Raw genomic sequence first — 12,884 nt, 5'->3', positions numbered from 1 at the left:
GTTCTCAAAAGCAAAAATATTGACTGCTTACTGAAAACATAAAACAACTTTAAGTTTGCTGAATCAAAAAGTATAGGAAAACTATCATTACTGAGAATCAGTAAACATAATCGATCAACGTCGGGCGAATTGCGCTCAAACAAAAGGCGAGAGTTTAGCATTGCTGGTAGCCACTCGGGGCTCAGGAAAATTATAATTAGGGAGGTAGAGCGTTGTCGCAGGAATCAAACAGGGGATGGTAGCAGTATACGAGATGGGGATCCAAGTTGCCAGGTGGAGGAGGGTAGACGGTGGTGGGGATTGGGAGTCGAACTCAAAGAACCGCCCTTCACCAGGAACTTTAACGGAAACAGTTTACGTGATCACATACACAGCATCTATTCAGCCGAAAGGCGTCAAGAGAACTTAATGCCCTTTGGGCTTCACCTGTTATCCAGTTTCCAAAAACAAAAAATCAGAAGGGTCAGATAAAAAATCGGTCAAGCAAAAAGTCGCATAAGATCAGAGGACAAAAACAATTGCCACAAACTTAGTTGAGACCAATTAGCAAGCAATTGCAAACCATAAAATCAGGTATTTTTTGAATAAATGTTGGCGTCGTAAAAAAAAATTACAGTAAATGAAAATATACCCAACTAACGTCGGGCGAATCACTCTCAAACGGCTATTGAGTGAGGGTGGGGTGAATCTGGCGGTTACAAGAGACATAACTGTTGCGGTAGAGAGGGCTGGCTGGAGAGGGCGGAGGAGGTGGAATTCGGTTGGTGTTTAAGCGCAGAAGGGTCGAGAATCGCCCTTTCCATCATTAATTTAAGTCTGTTTAACTGCTTCGGTGAGACGCATACTATGATACTTCGAGACTAGTGAGCTGCAAGGTTCTCAGACAACTTTTTCACTCCGGGATTTCGCTGTTTATAAGTTAGTTTTCTGAGGAGAAAAATGCAATCCAAGAAGACAATAAGATCAATAAGAGTTTCGAGTGATTAATATAAGTTTCCTACAAGTTTCCTGTTAGAGCATTTGAACATAAAAAAGGAATAATTATTAAGACTACGTGATCAGAACTAAAAAACAGACAAATTTCAATTGATCACTGATAATTTGTTTTAACAACTACAGTCAAAAATTAGGACAATAAAATACATTTTCGACCATCAAAAAGCCTCAATACACAGCATCTATTCAGCCGAAAGACTTTAAGAGAACTTACTGCCCTTTGGACTTCACCTGTTGTCCCGTTTCGAATAACAAAAAATCCGAAGGATCAGATAAAAAATCGGTCAAGCAAAAAGTCGCATAAAATCAGAGGACAAAAACAATTGCCACAAACTTGGTTGAGACCAATAAGCAAGCAGGTGCAAACCATAAAATCAGGTTTTTTGAATAAATGTTGGCGTCGTAAAAAATTTACAGAAAATGAAAATATACCCAACTAACGTCGGGCGAATCACTCTCAAAGGGCTATTGAGTGCGGGTGGGCCAGTCTGGCGGTTACAAGAGAGATAACTGTTGCGGTAGAGAGGGCTGGCTGGAGAGGGCGGAGGAGGCGGAAATCGGTTGGTGTTTAAGCGAAGAAGGTTCAAGAATCGCCTTTTCCATCATTCATTCAAGTCTGTTTAACTGCTTCGGTGAGACGCATACTTAAATATTTCGAGACTAGTGAGCTGCGAGGTTCTCAGAGAACCTTTTTCACTCTGGGATTTCGCTGTTTATCAGTAAGTTTTGTGAGGAGAAAAATGCAATCCAATAAGACAATGAGATCAATCATAGTTTCGAGTGATTAATGTAAGTTTCCTACAAGTTTCCTGTTAGAGCATTTAATCATAAAAAAGTAATAATTAATAAGACTACGTGATCAGAACTAAAAAAACAGAAAAATTTCAATTGATCACTGATAACTTTTTAAAACAACTACAGTCAAAAATTAGGACAAAAAAATACATTTTCGACCATCAAAAAGCCTCAATACACAGCATCTATTCAGCCGAAAAACTTTAAGAGAACTTACTGCCCTTTGGACTTCACCTGTTGTCCCGTTTCGAAAAACAAAAAATCCGAAGGGTCAGATAAAAAATCGGTCAAGCAAAAAGTCGCATAAAATCAGAGGACAAAAACGATTGCCACAAACTTAGTTGAGAACAATTAGCAAGCAGGTGCAAACCATAAAATCAGGTTTTTTTAATTAAATGTTGGCGTCGTAAAAATATTTACAGAAAATGAAAATATACCCCACTAACTTCGGGTGAATCACTCTCAAACGGCTATTGAGTGCGGGTGAGCCAATCTGGTGGTTACAAGAGACATAACTGTTGCGGTAGAGAGGGCTGGCCGGAGAGGGCGGACGAGGCGGAATTCGGTTGGTGTTTAAGCGAAGAAGGTTCAAGAATCGCATTTTCCATCATTCATTCAAGTCTGTTTAACTGCTTCGGTGAGACGCATACTTAAATATTTCGAGACTAGTGAGCTGCGAGATTCTCAGAGAACCTTTTTCACTCTGGGATTTCGTTGTTTATCAGTAAGTTTTGTGAGGAGAAAAATGCAATCCAATAAGACAATGAGATCAATCAAAGTTTCGAGTGATTAATATAAGTTTCCTACAAGTTTCCTGTTAGAGCATTTAATCATAAAAAAGTAATAATTAATAAGACTACGTGATCAGAACTAAAAAAACAGACAAATTTCAATTGATCACTGATAATTTTTTAAAACAACTACAGTCAAAAATTAGGACAATAAAATATATTTTCGACCATCAAAAAGCCTCAATACACAGCATCTATTCAGCCGAAAGACTTTAAGAGAACTTACTGCCCTTTGGACTTCACCTGTTGTCCCGTTTCGAAAAACAAAAAATCCGAAGGGTCAGATAAAAAATTGGTCAAGCAAAAAGTCGCATAAAATCAGAGGACAAAAACAATTGCCACAAACTTAGTTGAGAACAATTAGCAAGCAGGTGCAAACCATAAAATCAGGTATTTTTTGAATAAATGTTGGCGCCGTAAAAATATTTACAGAAAATGAAAATATACCCGACTAACGTCGGGCGAATCACTCTCAAACGGTTATTGAGTGCGGGTGGGCAAATCTGGCGGTTACAAGAGACATAACTGTTGCAGTAGAGAGGGCTGACTGGAAAGGACGGAGGAGGCCGAATTCGTTTGTGGTTTAAGCGAAGAAGGGTCAAGAATCGCCCTTTCCATCATTAATTTAAGTCTGTTTAACTGCTTCGGTGAGACGCACACTTAGATACTTCGAGACTAGTGAGCTGCGAGGTTCTCAGAGAACTTTTTCACTCCGGGATATCGCTGTTTATAAGTTAGTTTTCTGAGGAGAAAAAAGCAAACCAATAAGACAAAAAGATCAATAAAAGTCTCGATTGATTAATATAAGTTTCATTCAAGTTTCCTGTTAGAGCATTTAAACATATAAAAAGGAATAATTAATAAGACTAAGCGAGCAGAACTAAAAAACAGACAAATTTCAGTTGATCACTGATAATTTTTTAAAACAACTACAGTCCAAAGCTAGGACAGTAAAATACATTTTCGACCATCAAAAAGCCTCAATACACAGCATCTATTTAGCCGAAAGGCTTTAAGAGAACTTAATGCCCTTTGGGCTTCACCTGTTATCCTGTTTCCAAAAACAAAAAAATCAGAAGGGTCAGATAAAAAATCGGTCAAGCAAAAAGTCGCATAAGATCAGAGGACAAAAACAATTGCCACAAATTAGTTGAGACCAATTAGCAAGCAATTGCAAACCATAAAATCAGGTATTTTTTGAATAAATGTTGGCGTCGTAAAAAAAAGAAAATGAAAATATACCCGACTAACGTCGGGCGAATCACTCTCAAACGGCTATTGAGTGCGGGTGGGCCAATCTGGCGGTTACAAGAGACATAACTGTTGCGGTAGAGAGGGCTGGCTGGAGAGTACGGAGGAGGCGGAATTCGGTTGGTGTTTAAGCGAAGAAGGGTCAAGAATCTCCCTTTCCATCATTAATTTAAGTCTGTTTAACTGCTTCGGTGAGACGCATAGTTAGATACTTCGAGACTAGTGAGCTGCGAGGTTCTCAGAGAACTTTTTCACTCCGGGATTTCGCTGTTTATAAGTTAGTTTTCTGAGGAGAAAAAAAGCAATCCAATAAGACAATAACATCAATCAAAGTTTCGAGTGATTAATATAAGTTTCCTACAAGCTTCCTGCTAGAGCATTTAAACAAAAAAAGTAATAATTAATACGACTAAGTGATCAGAATTAAAAAACAGACAAATTTCAATTGATCACTGATAATTTTTTTAAAACAACTACAGTCCAAAGCTAGGACAGTAAAATACATTTTCGACCATCAAAAAGCCTCAATACACAGCATCTATTCAGCCGAAAGGCTTTAAGAGAACTTACTGCCCTTTGGACTTCACCTGTTATCCCGTTTCCAAAAACAAAAAATCAGAAGGGTCAGATAAAAAATCGGTCATGCAAAAAGTCGCATAAGATCAGAGGACAAAAACAATTGCCACAAACTTAGTTGAGACCAATTAGCAAGCAATTGCAAACCATAAAATCAGGTATTTTTTGAATAAATGTTGGCGTCGTAAAAATATTTACAGAAAATGAAAATATACCCGACTAACGTCGGGCGAATCACTCTCAAACGGTTATTGAGTGCGGGTGGGCCAATCTGGCGGTTACAAGAGACATAACTGTTGCAGTAGAGAGGGCTGACTGGAAAGGACGGAGGAGGCCGAATTCGTTTGTGGTTTAAGCGAAGAAGGGTCAAGAATCGCCCTTTCCATCATTAATTTAAGTCTGTTTAACTGCTTCGGTGAGACGCACACTTAGATACTTCGAGACTAGTGAGCTGCGAGGTTCTCAGAGAACTTTTTCACTCCGGGATATCGCTGTTTATAAGTTAGTTTTCTGAGGAGAAAAAAGCAAACCAATAAGACAAAAAGATCAATAAAAGTCTCGATTGATTAATATAAGTTTCATTCAAGTTTCCTGTTAGAGCATTTAAACATAAATAAAGGAATAATTAATAAGACTAAGCGAGCAGAACTAAAAAACAGACAAATTTCAATTGATCACTGATAATTTTTTAAAACAACTACAGTCCAAAGCTAGGACAGTAAAATACATTTTCGACCATCAAAAAGCCTCAATACACAGCATCTATTTAGCCGAAAGGCTTTAAGAGAACTTAATGCCCTTTGGGCTTCACCTGTTATCCTGTTTCCAAAAACAAAAAATCAGAAGGGTCAGATAAAAAATCGGTCAAGCAAAAAGTCGCATAAGATCAGAGGACAAAAACAATTGCCACAAATTAGTTGAGACCAATTAGCAAGCAATTGCAAACCATAAAATCAGGTATTTTTTGAATAAATGTTGGCGTCGTAAAAAAGGAAAATGAAAATATACCCGACTAACGTCGGGCGAATCACTCTCAAACGGCTATTGAGTGCGGGTGGGCCAATCTGGCGGTTACAAGAGACATAACTGTTGCGGTAGAGAGGGCTGGCTGGAGAGGGCGGAGGAGGCGGAATTCGGTTGGTGTTTAAGCGAAGAAGGGTCAAGAATCGCCCTTTCCATCATTAATTTAAGTCTGTTTAACTGCTTCGGTGAGACGCATAGTTAGATACTTCGAGACTAGTGAGCTGCGAGGTTCTCAGAGAACTTTTTCACTCCGGGATTTCGCTGTTTATAAGTTAGTTTTCTGAGGAGAAAAAAAGCAATCCAATAAGACAATAACATCAATCAAAGTTTCGAGTGATTAATATAAGTTTCCTACAAGTTTCCTGCTAGAGCATTTAAACAAAAAAAGTAATAATTAATACGACTAAGTGATCAGAATTAAAAAACAGACAAATTTCAATTGATCACTGATAATGTTGCGGCTGCTCAAGAATCTCAGCGGAACCCAACTTCGCGGCCTGGTTCTCGAGTTTTACGCCGGCCTGGTTCTTCACTCGGTTGCTATCGACTAACACTCGCGTAGTAACTATTAGTCGCTCAGTTGTAATAAAGGACTGTAACTTTATTTTTGTTGATTGAAGTTAAGAAAATCCTTAGTGATAGTCTATGTTCAATCTCGTGCTGAAGTTTGTAAGGCTTCAGCCAGTAGCTAGTAATGTTGCAAACTTCTCGTTAAGTAGGCTCAACTAACTTATAACTCGCAAGATCTTAAGATCTAGCAAACTTAACAAAAAGACTAAAGTTGTTAAAGAATCAAATTTTAGTCTGTCTGAGAGCCAACTGCTCTTTGTAACAGTTTCTAATGGTTCTAAATACAATATGGTTACACTATTCAGACAATTGGGTTAAAGTAAATAATCCGCTAAATATCATTTATAACATCATTGTCACTGATCCCTGATTGGTTAATCGAATAAAGTGATTTAAGTCAATGTTTACATAGTAAATGTCAAATTACCGCACTATTTGCTTTTGTTGACATAAGCACTGATGGTACATACGTAACTCTAAATGCCTCAAATGTATGACAAATGACCTTTAATAAACACTTAAGGGATCATAGAATTAACAATTTAGCAAAATTAACAATAAATGACAAAATATCCAAAAATGCACTTTTTGCACCATATAAGTGCTAATAGCATCACTTATAGGTATGATGCAAGGATGTTCGTTGGGTCCATGGATAGCTTAGGGGTTACCCTAACCGTGTGCTAAAACCTTGGGTTGCTCAGGTTTTCCCTTCCCAAAATCGGGGGGATGGACAAATTTTCGGTCCCAACTTGTAAAAATTTTCAGTTTTGACCTTTTTTGAGTTTTGGCAAAATTTCAAGTTTCTGAGTTTTGATTTCATTTCTGTTGGTCTGATGGCTCATGCTTCTGTTCACTAGTGGCGCCAACATCGCCGGCCCTGTTTTCGATCTCGGAAACACCATCGTAGAAGACTGGCGCCAATTTCACCACCGGCCTGTTGAATTCGCCATGTGCCATCTTGACTCTCGCTGATCGTACGACGCCATCGTTGCCTTTGAAGACTTGGATGACTCGTCCCATCTTGTACTCACATCGTTTCACTGACTCGTCTACCATCCAAACAAGTTCTCCTTCTTTCAGGTTTCTCACATGTTCCTTTGACCACTTTGACCTCTGATTCCATTGTGGAAGATATTCACGAGTCCATCTCTTCCAGATCATGTCCGCATATGCTTGAGCCGTTTTGAATGATTTTCTGAGATCATGGTAGCGTTCACTGGATGGCATAAATGGTGCACTTGCGTTTTGTCGTCCTAGCAGGAAGTGATTGGGTGTAAGAGCTGTCAAATCCTCTGGATCGTCACTTACTGCTGTCAGGGGTCTTGCGTTGAGAGTTTGCTCTACAAGACACATTGTTGTGCTGAGTACCTCGTCAGTGAGGCTTCTGTTGTCCAAGATTGCAATCATGACCTTCTTGCAACTTTGAACCAGTCTTTCCCAGATTCCACCAAAGTGAGGAGCTCCGGGAGGGTTGAATTTCCAAACAATCTTTTTCTGTGCTAAGTCACTTTCAATCTTAGCTTTGTCCCATTCGTCCATGAATGCTTTGAGTTCCTTGGCTGCTCCAACGAAGTTCGTGCCGTTGTCGCTGATGATGGTACTTGGGTAGCCACGTCGTGCGATGAATCTTGTCACTGCCGCTAGACATGACTCGGTGTCCAATGACTGTGCAACTTCGATGTGTACTGCTCTGGTTGTCAGACAAGTGAAGAGGCAGCACCATCTCTTCAATGTACGTCGTAGGAACTTCACTTCTATGGGTCCGAAGTAGTCAACTCCGGTATGGGTGAATGGGAACACATGTTCATCAAGTCGTTCTCGTGGTAGATCCGCCACCGGTGGGTGAATGGGGTTGGCGTTCCTGTGTCTGCATTTGATACATCTCGACTTGATTTTTCTTAATGCATTTCTCAGTCCGATGATCCAGTATTCTTGTTGGAGCATGTTCCTCACATATTCTGTGCCCTCATGTAGGTTGTCTCGATGTGCTTTCTCCAACAGAAGCTGTACAACTGGATGTTTCGCGGTTAACAATATTGGGTGTTTCGCATTGTAGTCCAGGTTTGAATGCTTCAGTCGGCCTTTCACTCTAATTGTTCCATCTTCCTCTATGAAGGGTGACAATTTGGCAATGTTTAAAACTTTGGAGATTTCTTTGCTGTTTGATATAGACTTCGAAACATTCGGGAAGCTTTCGTTTTGAACAAATCGAAACAGTATTTGCTCTGCTTGATGAATCTCGTCTGCTTTGAGGGGACCCTTCTGTTTTGTCTTGAACCTCATGCAATAGGCAATAAAGTTTCTAATTCGTTTGAAGGAACTGTATCGTCTCCAGTCAAATAGTTGCTCTAGTTTTGTTTCTGTTGCTACAGTACTCGTAACTTGCTCAGGTTCGAGTTCGTTCACTTGGCACCACGGCTTTGGCCACTTTTCTTCATCTGCCTGAAGCCATGCCGGCCCGTTTAGCCATGCGGACTCCTTGAGGCCTTCGATGGACATTCCTCGGGTTCCGATGTCGGCAGGGTTTTCAACACCTTTGACGTGTCTCCATTGATCCATCGATGAGTTTTCCAGTATTTCAGCTGCTCTGTTTGCAACGAATACTTGTTGTTTTTGTGCGCTGCCTGTAGCCACTGTAGCACTGTTGATGAGTCGGTCCAATGATAGATTTTGCCGATTTTGACATCATGTTCATTGAGTACCTGCCTTCTGAGACGAACTCCGTAGACTGCGGCTTGAAGTTCTAATTTCGGTACCGTCATATGTCTGATGGGTGCCACACGGCATTTCCCTATTACATATGTCAGTTTTAGCGTTGCTTCATCTTGCAGATATGCCACGATGCACATCGCTTCCTCTGATGCATCTGTAAAAATGTGAAGTCTCAAATTTGAACATCCATTTTCGAAATAAAGTCGATTTATCGACATCGTCCTTATTTCTCTCAACTCAGAGCACCAATCACTGAACAGTTTTGAGTGTTCTGCTGACAACTCTTTGTCCCATGCTTGTCCCATTTCTGCCCAAATGCTTTTGAGAAGAAATCGCATTCGTATGGTAAAAGGTGAACATATTCCAAGTGGGTCGAACACTGCTGAGACAAAGGATAGGACAATTCTCTGAGTTATTTTTGCTGGAACTTCTTGCTCAGTTCCACGACAGACAATGAGACTGTCTGTGTCCACATTCCAGTTGAGTCCTAGGATTGAAGATGATTGTGGTTCTGCTTCGAAAGTTTTCACAACTTTCGTTGATCTGTCTGTCTCTGGAATGTGTGACTTGACTTCTTCGTCACTTGCTATCCATTTCGTCAACTTGAAACCACCTTTGATGAGGATGTCTCTGACTTTCTGATAAATTTCAATTGCTTCTTGAGGTGTTCTGACTGACTTGAGGAAGTCGTCCATGTAGAAGTTTCGCTGAACCACTTTGACAAGATTTTCGTCGTTGACTGCATTATCTTTCGCCACTTGGTGCAAGGCGTAATTTGCACAAGTCGGCGAGCTTTTCGCCCCAAAAACGTGTCGTGTGTACTCGTAGACTTCTATCCTCCGCTCTGGATCTTCTCTCCAGAGGAATCGTAAACATCGGCTGTCATCTTTTGGGACAGCTACTTGAAGAAACATTGCTTCTATGTCGGCTGATAAGGCTATTTGGTGTTCTCGGAAGCGAAAGATGATTCCGATCAAACTCTGCAGCAGGTCTGGCCCAGGTAGAAGTTTGTCGTTTAGGGCTACACCTTGATACTTCGCTGCTGCGTTGCACACTCTTCTGACTTTTTCGGATTTGTGCGGGTTTATGACAGGATGATGTGGTAAATACCATTGCAGTTTGTCTTTGGTTTCATTCAGTTCAGCTTGATCTACTTTCCGAACGTATCCAGCGTTGACATCTGTGTCAATGGTTTCTTGGTAGCGCTTCTTTAGCGCCTCGTCTTTCTGCAGGCGTCGTTCTAAGGACTTGAGTTGCCCCATCGCAGAGTAGAAGTTGTTTGGTAACTTCACTTCGTCCTCTCGCCACAGAAGTCCAACTTCGTATCTTTCACCATTGAATCGTGTTGTTTGTTCCAACGTCTTGATTGCTCGTTGTTCTTCTTTCGAATGTCCAGTGACATCGCAGTTTGAAGCATAGGACTCGATATTCCACCACTTACTCAACTGGTTTGCTAATTTGTCATCTGCAATTGATGTTGCTGTTGTGGCAAGAGTTGCTGCTTGCTTCGCTGGTAGGGGTCCACTTAAAGCCCAACCAATCTTTGATTTCACTGCCCATGGTGCAGTTTTGTCTTCTGACTTCTTGAATTCAAAAGGGTGATGAATGTCGTAGCAATCTTGTCCAAGAATCACTTGAACATCATTTAGATTGTAGCTTTGATCTGGCAAGTTCCTCAGATGTGGGTAACGGTCTTTCAATTCTTGCAACTCTACAATCTGGTCACCCAATTTCAGTTTTTCGTGTACGTAGAACTGCACTGTTGTCAATGGTCGAGACTTCTCATGCGCTGAAACAGCTATTGGCACTATTTCAGTCTTTACATCCTGTGATCCATGGATCCCTGCTACTGATAGAGATGCTTTTCTGCCTTGGAGATGGAGTTTTGACACCACTGATTTGTCCACAAACGAGATTGAGGATCCTGAATCACACATTGCTAGTACATTTAGGCTTAAGTCTCTGTTAGTCAGCTTGATTCGTACCACTGGAAGTCCTCCTTGGGTGATGTTAGTTGCTACTGCCGTTGTAGCATCTGAGACATTCCTTGTAGTCTCCTTCTTCGGTAGTTCGCTGTGCAAAAGCCTGTTGTGCCGCCTTCCACAGCTGGGTACGCTGCAGGTCCTGCTTCTGCAGTCCTTCGACATATGACCTGGTTTCAAGCAATTGAAACACAGTCGGAACTTCTGGACATGCTCTCGTCGTTCATTTACTTTCAGTGATTTAAACTTTTCACACGTCCAAATAGGATGTTGCCCGTCTTTGAAGGGACATTCGAAATTCTTGGGTTTGCTTGACTCTTCAGCGTTTGAAGCAAAGGTACTCGTCTTCGGTTTATCACGGCTTTGAAATTTGTTTCTGTCAAACGACGAGTTTGTCTGTGCTAACAAATTCTCATGAATTGTAGCTTTGGAGGCAAGCCACTCTTTGAAAATAATCAGGTTACCTCTCAGTAGTCGACGATCTTGCATATACTGCAACCACTGTTCTCTCAGTTGCGGAGAAAGTTTTCTGGTTGTCGAACTTAGCACTGCTTCTGCTTCTAGGTCTGATGTGTATCCAAGTTGGGTCAAGGTGTTCACCACATTTGTAACCACATTTGCGAATTTGACAATGCTCGTAGAATCGTCATGTCGAACTGGAGGATGAGTTAGTATTTTCTTGAATTGCGCGTTGACGATGAAATCTGATCTTCCATACTTCTCACAGAGTATATCCCAAGCATGATAGTATGATTGCGAGCTGAATCCCATTCCCGATATTGCTGCTTTTGCTTGACCCGTGAGACTGGTCTTGAGGTATTGCATCTTTTCTGTATCGCTGATTGGCTTTTGATGAACAACAACATCAAAAAGACCTGACCACTCTGGCCACTCCAGAGGATCTCCTGAAAACTCAGTCAGTTTTAGTTTTGGCAAGCCGCTGGCACCACTGCTTGGTACTGGTTGGTAGATCACTTGGGGAGTGGTGTGATTCATTGTGCTCCTGTTTCTGCTCTCGGCAGACCTGTTCCGAAAGTTGTTATTGGGACTCTGACTCCTGTTTCTGTATTGAACTGCTGACGTTCGCTGCTGCTGAAACGTCGTCCTTGTCAACGGCGGTGCTGGTGGGTCCGTTACTCTAATTGATTTACGGACTTCTGGTTTCTTGAGAATGCTCGGTTCTGTTAGTTGGGTTGAGAAAAGCCTTTCGCCTGGGTGGAACAGTGGGGTAGTTTTCGGGTAGGTGCTGAAACGTTTGTCAGCTCTGTCCTTAGTGACATTCGTTGGAGGGTCGATAACAACATTTGGAGATAGTGGTCGTTGAGGGACAGACTGTTGAGCCCCTGCTTCTGCCCACCTCTCTATTCTTTCTTGATTTCGTTTTGATCCAACACTTTCTATCTCATCTGCCACTGATCCGGATGCTCTTGAGCTTCCTTTGGTCAGCTCAAGTTTCAGACGTCTTTGTTCTTCTTCTTCCTCTGCTTTCCTTCTTTCGTTTTCAAGAGCTCGCTCATGCTGTCGAAAACGCAGTTCGTGTTCTTGCTGTTGCATCCTCAGACGTAACTCTTGCTCTTGTTGCTGCTGTTGCTGTTGTAAACGTAACTCTTCTTGCTGGCGACGAAGTTCTATTTCCTCACGCTCTTGCTCTAACTCCAACTGGCGCTCTCGCAGTCGTTGCTCTGTTTCTTTCTTTGCTCTTAGGTTTTCGAGCTCCATTTCTTCAATCTGTCGCCTTCTCGATGATCGCGAGTTGGCGATACTGGGTTGCTTTCTGTTTCCATGTGTAGCAGAACGCTTGGAAGAGACCTCGGCGTTCTCCTCAGCATTTTCTATTGCTCCATTACCTGTATCAATTACAGTTTCGTCGTTTGGGTCTTTGTCACCAGCCGATGTAGTTGACACTAAAGATGTTTGATTTCCACAATCCTTGCTGAACCTGTACTGGTTGATCAGGTCTTGATATTGACTTCTCGTTTTACTGAAATTCGCAAACCCATCGGGACAACCTTCTGTATTCAATATTCGAAGAGCTTCTGCGTAAATTTCATCTAGCTTTTCTAATAATCGTTCCATCTGATCACACAGTATCTGTCTTTCGGAGTCGTTGAAATTTTCTGATTTCAATTTCTTTTCGAGTTCTCCCAATTCGTGCTCAATTAGATTAGCATCTTTCCATAATTTG

This window comes from Convolutriloba macropyga, chromosome 2, assembly GCF_964194025.1.
Source record: "Convolutriloba macropyga chromosome 2, txConMacr16.3, whole genome shotgun sequence".
Lineage (NCBI taxonomy): Eukaryota > Metazoa > Xenacoelomorpha > Acoela > Convolutidae > Convolutriloba > Convolutriloba macropyga.
The sequence above is the reverse complement of the archived record's forward strand: the minus strand, read 5'-3'. Positions refer to the sequence as shown.